Source organism: Sylvia atricapilla, chromosome 3 (genome assembly GCF_009819655.1).
Source record: "Sylvia atricapilla isolate bSylAtr1 chromosome 3, bSylAtr1.pri, whole genome shotgun sequence".
In the NCBI taxonomy this organism is placed as follows: Eukaryota; Metazoa; Chordata; class Aves; order Passeriformes; family Sylviidae; genus Sylvia; species Sylvia atricapilla.
This window is the reverse complement of record NC_089142.1, coordinates 53,376,824-53,396,373: the sequence shown is the minus strand read 5'-3', so window position 1 is coordinate 53,396,373 and position 19,550 is coordinate 53,376,824. Positions and strand designations below refer to the sequence as shown.

Below are 19,550 nucleotides of genomic sequence, written 5' to 3'. Positions count from 1 at the left end.
AAATCTTTCACTGATCTCCTGGTGTGTTTGCAAAAGTTAAAATTCATTTTACATGGAAGGAATGTAGAAGCTATGCACCAAAATTTATCAATGGTGCTGACCTAAAGTAAATAATTTGCTGATTACAACAAACCAAGGAGAACGTTTCCATTGTGCCCCTCTGGTGTATGCTTTTTAGGCTGTTCATTTGTATTGGAAAAAAAGTTCATATTTAAAGCAATTGTGCATTGTATGTAGAGCTGGCAAACAAGATATGAAACTAGTTTCATTGCTCAAGAAAGAATATTGAAGTATCAATTCTACAACTTGTCACTGCTGCAATACACATTTGCAAATGAAGCAGTAAAGAAGCACTAGTTTTCTGAGCGTTTGCCCATATGTAGCAAGCCCAAACTAACAAATTAAATGGAACAGAATTACAGCCAATACTAATTTGTGCTCTGGCTCACTTACCATATAATTTTTTCCTGAAATATATTCCTATTTTCAAAATGGTTTGAATATCAAAATGCATTAGAATATTTGCTAATATACTGTGAATTGCCACAGTGAACAACATTCACTAATGTTTATTCCAAGTAGTTATACGTTGCTTTTTTTTTTTTTCTTTGTAACTCTTTTGCTTCCAATGTTAGGAAATTTAAAAATTATCTCCTCTGTGTTGCAGAAAGTCATCCATTTTCATCTGAAATAGGATAGGGTTCTTCTCTGAAAGACCCAGTACATGTCTGAAGGGAAAACAAAAATCAGTCCTTGCTGTAAATAAGTTAGAAGAAAAGATAAAAACAAGAGACTGGCACAAACAAAAACTCAAGGAAACATGGGGTATTATTATCTTAGCCACTTTACATTAATGATTTTGTTTAGCTGTTTTTGTATTTTGGGATTTTTTGTTTTGTTCTGCTGGTTTGTGGGGGTGGAGGGAGGGGTTCTGAGGCATTGTTATCAGGAGAGATTCTAGATAAGGAATAAAGAGGAAAGGAAACTGGCCCAAACCCAACAGAAGAAAGCATCCAGGAACTTGGGTAGCACTGTTACCGGCTTCAAGGCTGTGGCCCCATCAGAGGTGGAGATGTTACATACAGATAGTGCATAACAACCTTGAATGTGTATGTAAGCTGCAATAAATATGCATTTATTCAAGCAAGAGGGGATGAAGTCTTTTTGTTAGCTTGAAGGAAACTACTTTGAAAAATTTCCTTTGTGCTTCTGATCACTTTTTGTTAACCAAACAGTTGAAGGAGAGAGCTCCCTACCTTCTGCTTTATGTTCACCTAAAAATATAATGTGTACTATGGAAGTTCACTTTACTGGGAACTCCAAGGCACATTTTTGTAAATGTAATATTTATGTACTCTTCCAGATATTTATATTCATAACTAGCTGCATTTTGTGCTTTGTTTTGCCTGCATGGATAACAGTTGTGATGGATTTGTTCACCCTAGATGATATTTATTCCTTTTACTTCATTACACATAATCCACCTTTGCTAGATCTTAAGGTCTGTGTACACTTTATACTCTACTAGAGAGCTTATCAGCTTCTCTGCAGGCAGCTCAATTTGAATTTTAAAACTGAAAATGAATGAATTTGTGCTGCTTCTTCAGCTTCTCACAGAGATACCCTTGCACCCTCCAAGTGGTGTGATAACTGGGGGATATCAAGCTTGCATGGTGTTGTTGATTTTGGCTGAAGGGTTTATGATTTCATTCTGATGAGAAGCTACTTCTACTATTATTATTTCTGCACTTCTCCACCTCTTCCAACTTATGAGAGTGTCTGAGATTTGTTGGCTAGGATAAAGACATCAGGGAGAACAAGAGCAATTAATATTTTTAATTTTACATAGACTCAAAGTCCAGGCCCAAGTGTACAAATAATGTTCATGTAAATTATTCAGTTTCATCATCCTCTAAGACAATATGTTAACTCACATATGGATTTCAAGGCAGGTAGGTGTTTAAAAGTTGTTGAATATCACTGAAATTCTTATTGGTACCCTGAGTTACTGCATCTTCTTTATGATGGACTCCTAAGTCTTGATAACATCAGATTTTTAAAATTGAGTCTATTTCAATTCATTAATGCAGTAATTTCTTTTAACTTGTCAGTGTACCACAATACACTCAAGCTAATAATCACCAAGACATAGAATCATAGAATGGTTTATGTGGGAAGTGACCCTAAAGATCACCTGCCATGGGCAGGGAGACCTTCCACTAGACCAGGTTGCTTGGGGCCCGTCCAACCTGGCCTTGAACACTTCCAGGAACATCCACAGCTTGTCTGGGCAATCTGTGTTTGCCATCCTCACAGGAAAGAATTTCTTCCTGACATCTAATTGAAATCCACCCTCTTTCAGTTTAAAGTCATTATTTCTTGTCCCATCACTACTCTCTACCCAGCCTGTATTTGTGCTTGGAATTGCCCCAGTCCAGGTGCAGGACCCTACACTTGGCCCTCTTGAACTTCATGAGGCCCAAACAAGTTCCTCTCAAGCCTGTGAATGCTTTCCCTCCAGTGTGTGATTTATGTCACTTGAGTTGATGTCGGCAGCAAACTTTCCCAAGGAGTGCTCAATCCCAGTGTCTGTGTCACCAACAAAGATGTTAAGCAGCTCTGGCCCCAACATCAACCCCTGAGGAATGCCACCAGTCACTGGGGTCTACTTAGATATCAAGCCCTTCATCCCAACTCTTTGAGTGCTACTGTCCAGCCAAATCATTATCCACCAAGTGGTTCACACTTCAGATGTCTCTCTGATTTGGAGACAAGGCTGTCATGTCATTTGGAGACAAGACAGTGTCAAACCAGTCAATCTCTAAGGTCCCTTACAACCAAATCAATTCTGTGATGTGATTGTGTGATACTTCAGGTTGCTCAGAGCCTGATCCAACCTGAACTTGAAGACTTCCAGGGTTGAGGCCTCTACAGTTTCGCTGGGGAACTTGTGTGAGTGTCTCACCACCATTTCAATATCAAAAGAAGTATTTTCAAACGATTGCTCCTCATGTATACTAGAAGACGCCTTTCTTCCTACAAAAATTGTAAGTCATGAAAAGTAAGATGATGTTGAAGTAGAAAATTTTCTTTAGTCCCTTCTTTTGAATTCCCTTGTCATAAAATACACTTTTATCATCTCTTTTTAGGAGTCGCTTTATGAAACAAGGGGCAGAGAGAAGCAAGGAGAATATATACAATGAAAATAAAATGTGTGCAGTTACCATCCTGTTCTTTTAATGGAGAATTGTAGTATCTTGATGAAATGCAGAGGTAGAGATAATTGCTTTTTCATTTAAGCAGAAGTGATTTTTATCTTCAAATATTCTGTCCAGTATGTTTTGACACTGCAAAATTCATGGCTTTATATTTCCAGTTTCTTTAAGCAGTACATCCTTTATTTTGAAATATAATTTTGGTTTTTTATTACCTATATTTATTTCTTAACATGACTAAAGCTCTTTTAAATACAGATCTGACTATGGCCTTAGGTGTTTCTCATGAAGTGTAACTTTATTGTGTTTTTATTGGAATGAGTGGAATTAATACTACTTGTACTTGCAGGAAAGGCAGAAGAAAGACATTTCTTGACAACTGTTAAAATTCTAACACATTACTTTTCTTTCTTGACCCCAGATTTTATCTATTATTGATGTAGCCTTGGTTTTCCATCTTAATTTCATATGTTTTCAATCGTTTTCATTGTAGTGCTTAGATGATGTCTCTTTTAGTGATAAAAATTGGTTTACTGTCATGGATACACTTATATATGATGACCAGTGATATTCCTTTTTTTGGTATGTCGAGATGATGAAAGCAAACACTATTAGAGAAATCTTAACTCATTTGATGGTGCTCTTTTAAGTTTTGCTTCTTGAAAGTTTATGTGTGTTTCTTGTTGGTTTAACCGGTCCAAATAATGTGTTCAAAGGTGTGGTTGGATTGATTTATTTTCCTTCACGCTTGAAACTCATACCATTCTATTTGAGGTGTGAGTAACAGGTACCTTGTTCTAGTTTTTCTGTTCTATTGCAGAACGTAAAAAGACAAAAAATCATGATATAGAGATCAGCTGGATTATATTCATGTTAATATCTAAAAGAAGCTATGTGTATGGTATCTGTTGCATCTTAGCTAACTAGGAATTTGGAGCAATCTGCAATAAGTGAAGGAACTTCATTAGCCATTTGGTGCACCAGTACTGAGTTAAGTGATGGAATACCTTCTCTTCTGTACAGTGTAATTTTGTTGAGGAGACAAATTGCAGGGTGCATTTTGTCGTGTTTTGTTTTCATGTTAGTTGATTGTAATTATTGTTCATGGGGTTACAGAAGTTAATTTCTATGTGGGAGAGATATGTAATTTTCCTAGCTATATAATGAAAAACATGTTCAACTGTCACTAATATGTTTAAGTTTCATTAGAGTGAATTGTTTATCCTGATTAGATGGAATTGTAGCATGCCTGAAAGGAAAGTAGAGGTGTTATAGGATTTGCTTACAGTTATGCACTCTGCATTTAAACATGTTTATAAAAGGAAATGCTCTCCAAAAGTTAAATAAATTAAGTGGGCAGAATTTTGACTTTCCCAGCTATCCACGATGATGGTGTGACTTCATTAAGACTTTCTTTTCCCTTCTATTTTTGTTTTGACTGCCGGCTGCTAGTTGCTTCCCATGACTTACATTAGTAGGACGAAGATGTATTTAGTCCTAATTTCTGATCTCTGTGACTTGCACTTTCTAATAGATCTGTAGAATCTGAGGAACAAATTCCACAGCTGTTTGTAAAATAAATTAGATGTGACACAAGCTGCAGGTAAGTTGTCACAGAGGTTGTTTTCTAGACTGAAAAGAAATCTAAAATACTCTGGCCTTCAAGAAAAATCAAAAGCACCTTTTTGGGAATCCAGTGTTTTGAGAGAGTGGATTTAAATCAATAAACCCAGGTTGGGTAGGCCAGTGCAGATGGCAGCTGCAGGCAGGCGTGTATCATTTGCACAGGCACAGCATTCAACAATCCTGATCAGAGGTTATCTACCCTTTGACCTGCTGTACAACACTGTGTATAGGCCTTCAAAAGGAACTCTGATTTCTGCCTTTCCTAATGCACTCATGTTTATCCCCTGAAGAGATAACATGTTTTCTCTTCAGAAAGCAAACATGCTTAGATGGCAAGTGTTTGAATAAAAAGGGACTCCTTTTGGAGCATCTATGGAAATAGGCCTGGCATTAGGCTTTATGGGAAGCCTAGCATTGCCTAGATTTTATAGTTGGTGTTGTGATGAGTCAGTTTCAGATTGAAAGAAATCTTTCTGCCTGGTGAGTAGAGTGAGAAGAAAGCTAATAAAAGAAACGCTGTTCCTCTCTCTCCGTTGTCACGTTTTCACTAAAAAGAACTGTATTTGTATCATTCTTTTACAAGACCTTTGAAGACTGCATTTCACCTTCTCAAAGTGTAGCTGAGCTGTATAGTTTGTTGATATTTTTCTGCCAAGAGGGAAAGCTCCACAGGCATTTCAAGTATTGCATGCTACGCTTGCCTCTTAAACAGCAAGGAGAGGAATGGGGTCAAATCTTAACATCTTTTTTATGACCTGTTGCTTAATATCTCTGTATCCTAGCTCTATGTTATTTTAGTAATAATTCAGTTTATTGGATGACTCGTGAAACTTGAAGGTGAAAAATTAAATAGCCCCTTTTAAAAAAAAATCTGTCTTTTTTTCTCAAGAATGTTATGGGTATGAATGGCAAGTTCACTCTAGTCAGAATAATTACAAATACTATTTTTAGATATCCATCATCCCTGGACTCTTACATTGTAATTATCTTACATTGTAAATATCAACAAGAGGCTTTTCAGGCATTTCACTGCACATTCTTGTTGTGTTGACTGCACATCTTGGAGTCCAGATCTAGACTTGTTTCTTCTTCATTAGTAATAAAGTGGTTTGGTGTCAAACATTAACTTTCAAGAAAACCACACTTATGGATTTTAACCAGTGGGTGAGCATAAATATTAACCAGCATTCCTCTCTGTCTTTCCTTACCCATACCCAAAACAATGTAGTCATGATTTTAAAAGCTACACTTTGACTATCAGATGTAAAACCTTTGAGACAAAATTCAGTTACTTGCATGCATATTTCTTATGTATACCTATATAGGAGTTACAGGAGTTTTATCATGAAACTGTACCCAAGGGTACATTGTGTTTCCTGCAAAATTCCTTTTTTTTTTTTTTTTTTTTTAATCTCTCATTAACTTAAAGCTCTTCAACTACAGCTTCTATGAGATGGAAATGCTATTATCTGTTAGAGAGGTCACTGTTGAAAGCAGCTTTCTGGAGAAAACCAGTGAATTTCAATGGTGATGCCTAATTAATTCACTTTGTGCATCTCAATGTCTCTCCACCCTGTCCAAGCACAGAGCACAATGCATGTCTAATCTGCCAAAGTTTCTTATTGATCTCCATTAGGTCAGATTCCTTTCAAAGGACCCCCATTAATGGTTCATGTTTAGTTACCAAGCCAAGGAGTTACTCCTGTCATGCACATCTCAAATTTGGAGAACTGCCACAATTACAAACACTTACTTGTGCTTGACAGAATGCCAGAATTAGAACTGCTTTTAATTATTCAAAAGCTGCTGTAATTGCCTCATCCTTTGCATGGCATACCCATTGTAGATTCTACTTTCAAGTATCATGGACTTTCTCCAGAGTGGAGGAGGCCTTACTCATCATTGTATTTCCTAATTTATCCATGCAGTGTAGCAATCTGTCCTTACCTCTGAGCAAAAATATAATGGAGAATGATTGACATGAAAGTTCCCATTTTTGCAAGATTTCCTGGCTCTTCCAAAATATGCTACAAACTTTCTTAGGAATTTAAAGCTATGCTATATCTGTCCAGTGAGAACAGTATATTTTATGATGAATTTCCCCTCCTGTTTCATTATTTTTAGGACTGAATCCCCAAAAATGTAGCTTGAGTGAGTAAGATTCTGAGATCCATTTTAGTGAAAAGTATAAATGGATTTATGTATACAAGTTTGAAAGAAGCTAAAAAATAAAAGTTACTTTGACATCTATTCTTAAATGCTGCTTCAACCCACAGTCCTGTGAATAACACAGACTTAGGAATCTGTGAGATTATATAAGAGGACAAATATTCATAAATATCTTATTTCTTAAGTGTGTATTCTCTTCTGAGTTTCTGAATTTTTTCCATTCCTTTGCTTTTTGCAATTTATTCTGACACTAAATTAAGAAAGTAATTTGTGGAATAATCCGTTCTGCACTTTCTTAAGTGGTGATATTGGAAAGTATCTTCCCACTGATCAGATTATACTCAGAAAGAGAAGTTGGCTTCTGGGCTGTGATGTGAATTAGATAGAGATGGATCCTTAGTGGCAAAGAAAAACAGACAGACAAAAAAAATTCCTATCCTAAATATACTCTAGAAATGTATTACGTAAAATTAAGACAAAAACTTCACAATGATGAAAAATAACTACTGAATTGTTGCAAATTCTTACAGTGAAGTTGGTGTCAAACTATATATTCAGGATTGGCATGACAATTTTCTGGATGTGGAGTTATCTGCTGACACTCAGTTAACCCTTACACATAAAAAGTTAAGAAAAAATTCTTCATTGGTTCCTTTAAATGGTGGTCTTCTCCTCCTTTCAGTGTGTTAACTTTATTAATGTATTTGACTAACTTGTTTTATATCAGAAAACATAAATACTAAAGCGAAGAGAGGTGTGGGCATAAGAGATGTAAGAGATCCCCCCAAAAATTGCAGACTTTTCCTATATTTCAATCTTCTATTAAAGATGGTGAAATTTAATTTATGATTGCTTTTGGTAGTGTCTGTGCCCAAAATGCCAATAAATCTTGTCAGGACTAGATAAAACTCAATTTTATAAATGAAAACTATTTCCTTAACAAGATTAAAATAAAATTGGAGGAACAGTTCTGTGGGATTTACTGTGTTTACCAAGCTGACTGCCACTAACCATTAGTTACAGAACTGCTTATTTGCTTGCCCTATTCTCAGTTGCTTGGAGTTTTTGTTGTCTTTTGCATGGGGAAAAAAAACCAGCCAAAAAACTTTGGTGATTTCTGGATGGAAAGACTAAGTGCTATATGTTTTTTTGCATCCAAACTGCAGAAGAAATATGATATCCCTAAGTTTTCAAGCAAGGACTTGACTCTTCACAAGGAATTTGTGTCAAGGGAGTGGCTTTTTCTATTCCTGTGAGAATCCCATTGGAGTTGTATGCCTTTGAAAAAATCACATCTCAGCGGAGACTTGCTAAGACATCAAAGTCTAACCCCCCATAGATTTTGACTATATTATAATACAGATGACCAGTACTGTTAGAGGAGGAGAACATCTTTTCTGCTGTTGTTCTGCATTGCCAAAAGTACTTTCCATCTAGACAACAGAACAGAGTAGGACAGAAGTGTGTCCTTGTGCTCTTCATAGTCTGGTGATTTCCTGGCATCACAGGAAGGGATGAAAAGAAAGGAAGGAGAGGAGAACCTGCGAAACAGGAAGAAGCCTTGGCAGAAAGTCTGTGTGAGAGAGTGAAAAGAGAGGGAAAGTCAGTTCAACAGAGTGTAGGTTGAACATGAGGAAAGCAGCAGCAGAGGAGACAAGGATTAAGGCTGGAAATAACTGGGCAAAAATCAAGGGGAGCAGGGTCTACTAAGAGAAAAAGGGCTTTTAGAGCAGGCAGCAATGATGGGACTAAAAAGGGCTTATCTGCCATAAGAGTAGAGACTGAGAGAGCTGTCGCTGTTTAGTCTGGAGAAGAGAAGGTTTAGAGGAAAATTATCCATATGTACAAATAGCAGAAGATATTGAAAGCAGAAGAGGTAGTGGGCACAACTGAAATATCTGAAATACATAAGAAACTTTACTGAGAAGGTGGTCGAACATTGGATGAGGTTGCCAGGTGGACTCTGGAGTTGCCCTCAATGGAAATATTCAGTACCTGACTGGACAGTGCCCTCAGCAGCCTGCTGTAGTTGCTGACCCCACTTTAGCCAGAGAGGTGAGTCTAGACAATCTCCAGAGGTGCCTTTTGACCTCAGCTGTTCTGTGATTCTGTGAGTAGCGCAGACTGGAACTCAAACATTCTGATGAGAAGCCTGGAGACAAAACAAAAGAGTATATATGAGAATACTGGCAAGGGGAGTTAAGTAAGGGAAAAATTACATGTGGGTCACAGACAGCCTACTGGACAGATAAGAAAGGATCAGATTTAGAGAAAGCTGAGAATGGATCCTGAAATGTAGTCTGCGTCTCATTATTTTTAAGTGCCAGCATAAAGCTGCAGAAGTGGCAATGGAGTCATCCCTGTAAAATGATGTTCCGTGTCACTAGTTTGTCAATCCTTCCCTGCTGCCCCATTGCCTCAAAGCTGCAGTTGTCTCCACTGGGGACTTGAAAGCTCAAAAGCTATGGATTATTCTGGTAGGTATCTGCATAATAGCACAAAATATTCTGTGAAGGAAAAGTTGCACACAGGTGTCACAAAGTCAAGCCTTCGTGACTTAGGAAATGCCAGATTTTGACTGCCACTGCAGTCTCTTATTTGTTCTTCTTCAGGTTGCGTGCTGAGATAATGTGCAATTGTCTCATTAGCAATAATCTTTAGCTCATTCAGTGAAGAGGATGATTGTGCTCCAAAGTGTCTCATAAAGAATCAGTTATTTTATAAAGGGGTTTCTTGGCAGTAAGATCCTTACTGGATTTCCAGGAAGTTGAAACTCATTGTCAAACAAAGTAAAAGGGTTCAGGAAGAGAAAGAAACCTTTTCTGATGGAAGAAATTGAGCTCCACTCTCAAAAACCTGGATTCTCATGAAATTTTTCTAGGTAGGTCTTATTAAACCAGTTCTTTCACAAATGGCTATTGATAGAATTTAATCTGGGCCCCTGCACTGGGGTCCTGGGGAACAACCCACAGAACTGCTCATTTTTTTCAGCTACAACTGGATTCACTGGTAATTTTACCCTGCAAAATATTTAGGAATAGTAGCACTGCTGTATTTGTGACAGGCAATGATATAAGAAGGTAGCTGTATGGGGGAAAATGATATAATTTATTAGACCCAGTGGTACACCTGAAAAATAAGCAAGCAAACTTTAGGGCATATGGGCTCATGCTGAGAATGAATGACTCTGTTTGCTGAACAGTCCCTGGACTGTGTGTGCAGTTTCCCAGGCTGGGTGAGAGGCAGAGCTAAGCCTGTGTGAGGGGCAAGGGAGGCCCCTGCTAGAGAAAAGGGAGTTTTTGACTTAGAAATTTAATAATTTTTGCTGTAGTGTGTTTAATACACTATTGATATGGTTAGTTACATGCCTGTGATTTGGCTAAGTTATGTGCCTGTGTGACTGGCAAATGTGAAAATAATGCATAATTATCTGCTTTGACATATGGAAATAAATAATAAGAAGTTTAACAAAACTTTAATAAAATTCAGCTATTAATTACCAAAATGTCTAAGCAGATAATCCAATTCAGTTCTAAGTTTTATATATTTCCCTAAATTAATTTACAGTTTTATTGTCTTTAACAATATGAAAAATTGCCATGGTGATTGGTAATGAAAACTTGTCTGCTTGCACTTGATCTGCTTGTGTGTACTGTAAGTGTATTTAAGTGGATTCTTTGGCTCTGCCCATGCCACACTGATTTTTGCCAGTTTCTTCCCTGAATCTCCAGTTTTGGACTAGTTTTCTTTTTTCTCCTTTTGAATTGTAGTTCAGACTGTTGCCTTTTTCTCTTTCTCATCTGCCTCTGAGCATTCACAGTCCTTGGCAGAGTGCCCAGCAGTGCTTGTCCTCACCAAATACTATTCACATGCTTTTAAAGTGACATTTGATTAAGAAAAAGGGAAACTAGTATAAAAATAAATGGCGAGGTCAATACAGGGATAGCTAGAACATTAGATCTTGAGCCCATAGCTCTTTTTGATATATTTGTGAAACCTGATGAAATCCACTTAATTTTTCTAATCCTTGCTGGAAAAAGTCACAGCATGTGATTTCAATTTATTTCTTATTTCTCTAGAGAAAATCTGATGTTCTAGCAAGTTGTCTTTACATAGAGAATCTCTGAGCAATGGGGAGAGACAACTATGGTTTAGGACTTTGTTTTGTATACTCCTTAAATATTTTTTAAATTATTTGATGACGTCTTTATTAATTGCAACATTTGAGTTAACCATAAGTTATTAAAATAAAACATACTTGATTTTCTCCTAATTTCTATAGAGACTTTGTTTGCATACCTGAAGAAGTTTCCAAAGGTGTCTGAGGTCTGTATGCAGAGGGATAGGGTTTGCATACTTAGGGATCCAAGCTGTGAGCCCTTCCCAGGAGTTTGCTCCTGCTCCCAGACCCCAGACAGCCCCCAACACCATTACACCACAGTGGGACTACTGATAGCTTTTTTTGATTTTTTTTTTTTTAAGAAAACATCCCCATCCTGCCTTTTCTAATCCTTTTCCTGGGGCAGGGTTGGATGTGTGTTTCAACTGACCCTTGGTCCCCAGCCCCAGGTGCACATTTCTGCCTGGAAAGCACAAATGTGAATTGCAGCTGCTTCCCAGGAGAAACGGAAGCAGTTTGATAAATGCAGGATCTTCACTAGAAATGAAAGAGGCACCACATGCTTTTGCCTGTCCGTTTACAGTCCTGATCTAAGCAAAGTTCTGGGTTTTATAGCCCATTTCTGAGTAGTAGAGACAATAAAATAACTCTCTCTCGTTTCTCTTGAGTATTCAATAGACATAATTCATCAACCTGCAGATACACAAAGTAGCTGCAAATTAGAGAGCAAATTTCTCTGAATTCATTTATTTCGACTTTGAATTGAATTGTTGGAAAAAGACTACCTTTATGTTATAAGAACATCTCAATTATTTCACTATTGCCCAGTTAGGAAGCGTAGCTGTTTTCTAGGGTAGAGATGACCACAAGCTGCACCTTTCCCAGTGTTTCCCAGGCTTCTGCAGCCAACCAGGTTATATTCCCTGTGCCTGTGCAGATGCCATCCTGCCACCACCGTGTCAGGCTGGAAACATTGTTATAGCTATTTCTGCTTGGTGGCCAGCAGGGTTCCACTGTGAGTTCTGGATTAATGTTCAAGCAGCAGAGGAAGTTGTTAGGAAAGATCAGCAGTTTTGAGCAATGTGGAATATAGCCAATGGTGAAGATAGAGTGATAAGATTGGGCTTGTTTTATTGTACCAAGTTACAAATCAATTTCTATGAGATGACAGCTACACTCTTCTATGAAATTTTAGGCATGAATCTTACCTACTACCTTACTTACCTTAAAACTGCTAGTTTTAAAGATATACTGATACAAAGGGGGTTTTATTTCAAAAAGTTATGTTTTCCCTAATTAAAATTCAGAGTATTTTTCCCCACCATAGAAAGAAGTGAGGGTATGTCCAGATGCATGAAAATATTGGCTTTTAAAACAGCCTTTTAAATATGCAAATGATAAGAACCTGCCTTAACTTTTGATCATTTCTTTTAACCTAGGGACATCTTTTCTTGTAATGCAGCGCTGCTTTGTTTTGCATTTTGATGGCTCTGTATTTGCAACAGAAACTCAGAGAGGTAATCTTGGAGGCACTGAAATTTTCATCAAAAGTTTCAGAGTAATTTAGGCTGCTGATTTCCAAAATATGCATGCACAGCACCATTTAATCCCAACCCTGTTATTAAAGCAATTTCCAAGAAAATCATGCTACATGTTTCAGTAAGTTCTTTTACTTTCATTATTTCACTTTTCCTAGACTCTAGGCAGAAGTTGCTTGTAACCACGTGGCTACAGCTGCAGGCAGAGTGGAAAGCTGGGTAAAATATCTGCCAACCTGATGCGGTTGTGGATTTATTGTCTTCATTCCCACTTCTGGTTCAACTTCCATCCGAGGCTGAGAGTTTGGGTGCATTAATGGGGGGAAACTCTTGTCCTTTCTTCCTCCTAGACAGAGGGAGACAGGTCACAGTCTTATTTTCCTTTCTGCTATCCTGCTCATGCTTTTTGTACCATTGGGATTCAGAGGGAGGCAGGATGAAGCTGTGTGTCAGTAAGCTCTAGGAGGGCTGAGGGGAAGTAGCATTGAGGTGTGGGAGATGTTCTCATCAGAGGTCACCTCCAAACATCCCCTCCACCACTACAGCAAGACTAATGTAAGTTGTGTGTTGTGCTCTTACCCTTGGAGAGCAGCAAAAGTCCATTCTGCCTGGAGTTCCTCAATGGTTTAAAGCAACCATAGCCGAATGTGGGCACTTTAGCAAGTACTAGCAGAAACAGAGCAAGCCCAGTGCCAAAGCTGTGATGTGGTAGCACGGATTCCTTATTTTTAGAGGTTCAGAAGCAGCATTCATTAACCTGAGGAGCACTTGGGCAGCTTTCTTAGTAAGTCAGGTTGTACTGTTGCTCCCTCCACATCTGGACCCACCATCTTCCTGCCCTCTCCGCTCAGTCTTTAATCCAACTATTCTTGTTGCTGGCAAACAGTGCCCCCGCCTCAAGTAATAATATTCCCCGTTGGTGCCTGAGGCTGTTAGCCAGCATGGACAGGCTGGGGAGACGCCTGGCACAAGCCACCTTCTCATCTTGACGAGCTGCTGCAAAATCTGGTCTTTTGTATAATGGTGTCATTTCCTTGTGGGACACGTAAATGGTGCCTCAGTTCTGCCTGAGAGCCAGGTTAGCATTTGTGAAAGCTATTAAAAAGTTTGTAGATGTCAAGTAAATGTATATGATTAAATAAGTGATTCAACTAGTATAATTAACAGATGGCAGGAACAATTACATATTCATATTCCAGGCCAACAACATTTGGTAGATATAATTGCCTTACAGGTGTTAACTGCCCTTTATCGTGAAATGAGGTGTCTCTAAACACTGAAGGTACTCAGCAAAGTGACTTGTGGTTATGAACTTACAAGGAGGTTAATGGCTCTCCTACTGCACTTGATGTTGTAAAGCTAAATTCAGCTCCTAAGTCTGATACCAAAACTAAGAATGTGGAGGGAAAGAGACAAGCAGATGTTCCATAATCTGATTTGTGAAAAAAGTCACTGAGAAATACAATGGGTTTAAATTAATTTTGATGTTTGTGGAATGCAAAGTCCAAACAGATGTTCAGGGAGGAAGAGACATCTGCTGGAATAACTCCTTGAGTTTTGTTTGGGGTTTTTTTACCCCCAAAATACTTTTTCTTTCCCTTATGTAGAGGAGTAAATTGCATGTCATTTGGGTTAGATTCTAGTACAGATTGTGATGACTTGTGGCCAGAAGAGCAAAAATTAATAAGTAGGTGGTAAGTTTATTCTCATTTTGTAACTTTTCTTTTTTTTAATAGAACCCAAAAATGATTACTCACTGTAGGTCTTGTTTAATAATGCTGCCAAAGATGATAACTTGCATATATAAAACACAGACACAGTAAATTGTAATTTTTGAAGTCTCTTTGGATTATGTCTTACATTTAGCACTTGATTTAAACAAAAAAAGCTAAAATAATTGATGGGAAATTACATGTTATATATTATTATATCATTTTCATTGGTAGATAAATAGGACATTAATAAAATTTTACCATTTCCATAGATGCAGAGGATAAGGTATACAGTCAAGAGCAAAGGCTGATCCTTAGTTTTCACCTTTCTTGAAAATTGCTATCTAAAGCTATCAAAACCTTAGACTTGGTTCAACATTATTATTTCAGTATTGAATTATTTTGATTACAGCTCTTCAGCTGGTAGCCTAGCTTTTTTCTCTTTGGCATCAAAGATTGCTATTTATTAAACAATTTAGGCAGCTTAAACACTAGCTTCCAAGACCACACTTAACATTGAAAGTCCCTATTAAAAGTTGTATTTATACGCAGTGGTGGTTCCTGCATTGATGCTGGTCATGGTTTTCAGCAGCATTTGCCAGGACAGCAATCGTCCTCTTCAGATGTTTGTTAGGGGAGAGGGAGAAGAAATGGTGTGGAAGAGCAGAAAGAAGTGAGTCTGGAGATACAAACCTGAATATAAATCTGAATAGAGTGGAAAGTGGTATAAACCAGATATAAACCTGAATAGAATGGAAAGTGCTAATGTTTGTAAGCACTGCTGGCTTAAAGCTGAAGCACAGGTTGCACATCTTTGAGCTGTATCAAACCCTGCTCTGGTGCTAATAAGAGTTAGGAGAGCCTGGGTGGGCTGCAGTGCTCCAGCAAGGGGCTCTACTGCCTGTGCTGGGCATGGCTAATGCCCACCTCGATAGGTGCTCAAACCTTGAGGCCTGAAGCACAAAGAAATATTCTTCATCATTAAAATGTTTTTCTCTTTCATAAGTCTTCCTGTATTAAAAATGTCACATACATTATTCTTGTTATGCAAAATCACAGCAAATGGCAAAAGGTCAACGGTAGCTGTCAAGATTATTGGAGAGTAATTGTAGCAGTTTCATGGCATATCAAATGTGAAGGCTTTTATTTAATAATAGTTCAATGGAGTGTCCGGGAAGTAAATATCAAATGCAAAACAAATGCAATGCAAAAAGAATGCAAGGCATTGTTGGGTTTTTTTCACTTTGTGGGTTTGTTGCTCCTGTTCATTCAGTCATTTTGAATCCCTCTATTGCCACAGCAGATGTTTTATCTCCTCCATCTCTGATTATGTATATCTGACAGTTTTGAAGTCTCTGCAAGTATGACTTGATTATATCATAATTTCTTTCTATTATAACCTTCAAAAATTTTTTTTCAATTTTTATTCTGATGGAAGAGTACAGAAATATACAATTTCAGCAAAAGAAGTTCTAGACTGAGATGGTTTTATACCTGACATACTTTGAAACTGAATGTCTGTCCTGAGAATAGAGAATTAGATCTTCTTGAAGCAGTTTTGACAAATGTTGCTTGGCTTACCAGTTGTGCATTAACGACAAACAGGATTGTTGAGATTTTGCTATTTTATTTCAGAAGTGTCATATATGTGAGAACAGCACAATGCTGTGGTAGCAATCCCATATGTTTGAGAGAAAGGAAGGAATCGTGTGTTATGTACTCCAAGCTTGGAAGTATAAAGCAATGTTAAAAAAGAAGGAAAGACTTTCCCCTAGTTTTAATATTGAGCTATTTTGCTGAAACCATTTTATGGGTTAGGAAGCTAATTCTGAGTTCTGTGTGTACTGAACTGGAGCATGTTTCACATATGGACTGTAGTTTTCAAATATTTTTTTAAAAAAATATTTCAGGTAGGGTTTTGTTGTAATTGGAAATAGCGTTCACAATTTTACTTGTTTGGATTTATTGGGCTGGTATTAAAAGACACAGTTGGCTAGGAAAACATAACCAGTTAAGAAATACTATATCAGGGGTTTAATAGTGATTTATTAATTCTGGCACTATTGCAAGGAAATAATTAATTTTCTCTAAAAATTGTTTAATATGGATTGCTATGTCTGTGCTGTGCATTGCTGATTTAGCATGCTGAAACCTTGTTTACATTTTTGAAAAAAATCCATAATGCTTTTTATACTATCTTACAACATATTATTTCATTCTGTGTGTTTGAGGGGAGAAAATAGTGATTCTGATATTTTCCTTTTTTGTTGAAGTACCCTGTGTATAGCACAGCTGAGAAGGAAGCAAACTGCATAATATTTGTACACAAACCAGGGGGTGGTGTTGCCAATGACATACAAAGTGTGTTGGAGAAAGCTTTGCAGGGCATTTGATAATTTTGACAGGAAACACATCTGTTAAATAGCTGAAAGATATAGATGGAAATGCGTATCTCAGTTAAATCTAAAATGTGATAGTTAATAAATGTGATAATAAGTGTTCAATATACTGATTAGCTACACAAGAATTATAAAAGCTGCTTTAAAGGTTAGTTGTTTATCAGTATATCAGCTAATGAAGTTCTAAGGTGGGGGAAAATAAAGTGCAAGGAATAGTTTAAAATACTTGCTTACTGTTTTATGAATAGCCATAACCATAACTTATAGGATTTTCCCTGAGGTGTTTGGAAAATTTTTAGTGTGCTGTTATTACAGAGTTTGCATTGCTTTTCCAGGACTCCAATTCCGAGAATAAAGTGGAAGAGGGGGAAAATTCAAGGAATTTTTCAACAGTGTTAGTTCAATTCAGACTGTGAAATTTCCTCTGCTAGAATTCTGTTTTATTTAAGGCTTAGGTAATTCAGCATCTAATGTCTTGACAAAAAAAAAAAAAAAATCTATTTAACAGCTTGTTTATTGATTTATAATATTCAACTGCAAGACTGAAGAAAAATGGATGAGAAGGTAATCCACTTCTTTGCCCAGCATAGCCCCAAGCCTGTCTGAACCTAAAATGTTTCTTCTTTGTTAGTGTGACTTGGTTTGATGTGGAAGAGTGGTGGAAGAGGGGAATGGGAGACTGGCAGCCCAGGTGTAATTTTTGGTGATGTTGTGTCCCGTCTGTTTTTGTCCATACAGAACCTGAGCTCTTCAGCAATTCCTCATGTAGGTCAAAGCCCAGGGGAAACAGCAGGTAGTACAGGTCCTGAGAGAAGGTTAATCGTGATTTTTAAAATGCTTTTCTGATTTGAAGACTATAAACACATTTTGTGACACTTTTATGTTAAGAGTGAGCACCCTAGTTTTTATGTCTCTTATTTGCAAGTAAGAAAATACAAAATACCTTAGGTTTTTGCCTTGGTGCTGAAATTGAGTACCTGAGGTTGCTGTATCTGTATTTGGAGCTGGTGATGCTATTGTTAGATCAAAAAAAAAGCAGGAAAATATTTTTCCAACCTGTGGCAGGAGAATCCAACACACCTGAGGCTTTAAAATAGAGCAGGTTTGGAGTTTAGAGGTCTAAGGGGGCTGGCTGGGATGAGGGAAGAGGAATGTCTATGGAGAAAGGAGAGAGATGTCAGTTCATGAAGCCTGCTGAATGGAGACCCTGGTGAGCTGTCAGATCTGTCAAGAGAGACCCTGAGGAGTTCTTGTTCTGTGACAGTCAAAGACTCTGGTAAAATAGTTTCCTGAATGAAGACTTTTTTTGATTTTATCCAGATGGCATATAAATGCTTGTTTTACTCTTATTACTTACTGCTTAAATTTTTCTTTAGAGCCAATCTATGAACAAATTTGGCTGTTTTTTAATACACAAATGTAGCATGCTTTCAGGATCATTCTAAGTCTGAAAAAACACAGGCCTCATTTTTGTACCTAAATCCATATCTGTACCGGAACATTTTTGAAGGACAGAGGAAAAGCAATCAACTTTCTTATAAACGCACTAAGTAACACTAAAATGCCTAATGCCTATTTGTGGTTTAAACATCATCATGTTGCTAATGCCAGAAGAGAGTATTTTGGAAGGGGAGGAACAATCCGACATTGAGGGGTAAAAGGAGTAGGTTATCTGGCTTTATTTTAGTTGTGTTGATACTTGTTCAGATATTTGAGTCATTTGGTATTGAAAACACTAAAGAAAAACAAGTAAAACTGACAGTGCAACCCTATTGCTGTGTTTTTCTGACCAGAAGCTGCAGGAACATTTTAAATGGGCAAGAGGATTAGGTTTCAGAGAGGTGTCTTTATGTTTGGCCTTTGACTCTAATTCAAGTTCTCCTTGGGGAATCTTCAGTGACTTTCAGCAAGGCACTGGTTTTTGAGAAAAAATTGTATCATTGTCTTTTGCAGTCAAGCATGACTGCATTTTTTGAGGTGTTTATACAGGGAGAAAGCATAGCCCTGTTTCTCCCTGTATTGGCATTCTTTTCGGGTTTTGTTTTCTCTTTCTGTGCAGCTCATATGAAAGAACTGTAATATTTTAATTCATACTAATGTGTGTATTCACTCTATATTTTGAGTGATGAGCAAAGTGAATTATTAAATATATTTGCAGATAAAGTTTATTGCCCTTTAACCTGTTGCATTTATCTCTAATTTTTTTGCATCTTCTGATTACAAAATGTAATTTAAGTCTTGAGCTGTGAAGTGAGAATCTGCAAAGGCAAATATCTCGCAGTAAAAGTGTATGACAATTTACTCCTTGGAATTTTGTACTTGCTTTGAGATTTAAATTTGAAGCTTCATTTTTACCTTTTGCCTTCTCTGATAGTTTAGGGATAGAATAGACAGTATGGCTTACTGTCTACACACAAATGTAAATAATTGCATGCATTTGGAAGAGGTAGTACAGAAACAGAAAAAGAATTTTGGGGGATGTAGACCAGCAGTCACCATGTGTAGTGGTATGACAAAAAGCAGGGTCAGTGCTGGGAGACAAGGTGTGATTTTGTGAGTATGACCAATACTGGTAACTGGATGCACATCTGATGTGCATGCTTTCAGCATACAGATGCAGACTGGGGAGGAATGGAGAAAAGTGCTATAGAGTCAAGATTTAAGATGTACTCTTAAAAGAGGTGACTTAAGGAGATCAATCATATATGTCTATCAGAGAGAAAGATGTAATTACTGTATAATTACAGTATTTGTACAGGCAGATAGTACTA

The 19,550-nt window shown here is 37.4% G+C and overlaps 1 protein-coding gene across 5 annotated transcripts in view; it reads left to right on the top strand.

The window, feature by feature from the left end:
- Positions 1–19,550, top strand: part of PTPRK (protein tyrosine phosphatase receptor type K) — a 380,804-nt gene that overhangs the window by 253,954 nt on the left and 107,300 nt on the right. The gene's annotated exons all lie outside the window — the stretch shown is intronic.